We start from the raw sequence: 1,789 nt of genomic DNA, 5'->3' as shown, positions 1-1,789 counted from the left end.
AGATTTCAAAGGGCGGCTCAAGGAGACAAAGTAAAGTATTATACTGATGTGTGCACAGAGCTGGAAATGGAAAACCAAAAGGGAAGAACATGCTCAGTGTTTCTCAAGCTGAAAGAACTGAAGAAAAAATTCAAGCCTCGAGTTGCAATAGTGAAAGATTCTATGGGGAAATATTAAATGATGCAGGAACCATCAAAAGAAGATGGAAGGGATACACAGAGTCATTATACCAAAAATAATTAGGCAATGTTCAACCATTTCAAGAGATAGCATATGATCAGGAACTGATGGTACTGAAGGAAGAAGTCCAAGCTGCTCTGAAGGCATTGGCAAAAAACAAGGGTCCAAGAACTGATGGAATATCAATTGAGATATTTCAACAATCGGATGCAGCGCTGGAGGTGCTCACTCATCTATGCCAAGAAATATGGAAGACAGCTTCCTGGCCAACTGACTGGAAGAGATCCATATTTATGCCTATTCCCAAGAAAGGTGATCCAACCGAATGTGGAAATTACAGAACAATATCATTAATATCACACGCAAGCAAAATTTTGCTGAAGATCATTCAAAAATGGCTGCAGCAGTATATCAACAGGGAACTGCCAGAAATTCAGGCCGATTTCAGAAGAGGACGTGGAACCAGGGATATCATTGCTGATGTCAGATGGATCCTGGCTGAAAGCAGAGAATACCAGAAGGATGTTGACCTGTGTTTTGTTGGCTACGCAAAGGCATTCAACTGTGTGGATCATAACAAATTACGGATAACATTGTAAAGAATGGGAATTCCAGAACACTTAATAGTGCTCATGAGGAAACTTCACATAGATCAAGAGGCAGTTGTTTGGACAGAACAAAGGGATACTGACTGGTTTCAAGTCAGGAAATGTGTGCATCAGGGTTATATCCTTTCACCATACCTATTCAATCTGTATGCTGAGCAATTAATACAAGAAGCTGGACTATATGAAGAATGGGCCATCAGAATTGGAGAAAGACTCATTAACAACCTGTGTTATGCAGATAACACAACCTTGCTTGCTGAAAGTGAAGAGGACTTGAAGCACTCACTGAAGGTGAAAGACCACAGCCTTCACTATGGATTGCACCTCAACATAAAGAAAACAAAATCCTCACAACTGGACCAATGAGCAACATCATGATAAACAGAGAAAAGATTGAAGTGGTCAAGGATTTCATTTTACTTGGATCCACAATCAACACACATGGAAGCAGGAGTCAAGAAATCAAAAGATGCATTGCATTGGGCAAATGTGCTGCAAAGGACCTCTTTAAAGTGTTAAAGAGCAAAGATGTCACCTTGAAGACTAAGGTGCACCTGATCCAAGCCATGGCATTTTCAATTGCATCATATGCATGTAGAAGCTGGACGATGAATAAGGAAGACCGAAGAAGAATTGATGCCTTTGAATTGTGATGTTGGCAAAGAATATAGAATATACCAGGGACTGCCAAAATAACGAACAAATCTGTCTTGGAAGTACAACCAGAATGCTCCTTAGAAGCAAGGATGGTGAGACTGCGTCTTACATATTTGGACATGTCAGGAGGGATCAGTCTCTGAAGAAGGACATCATGCTTGGAAAAGTACAGGGTCAGCAGAAAAGAGGAAGACCCTCAACGAGGTGGATTGACACAGTGGCTGCAACAATGGGCTCAAGCATAACGATTGTAAGGACGGCACAGGACCGGGCAGTGTTTCATTCTGTTGTGCATAGGGCCGCTATGAGTCAGAACCGACTCGATGGCACCTAACGACAACAAT

This window comes from Elephas maximus, chromosome 4 (assembly GCF_024166365.1).
Source record: "Elephas maximus indicus isolate mEleMax1 chromosome 4, mEleMax1 primary haplotype, whole genome shotgun sequence".
NCBI lineage: Eukaryota > Metazoa > Chordata > Mammalia > Proboscidea > Elephantidae > Elephas > Elephas maximus.
Note: the sequence above shows the minus strand (reverse complement) of the source record.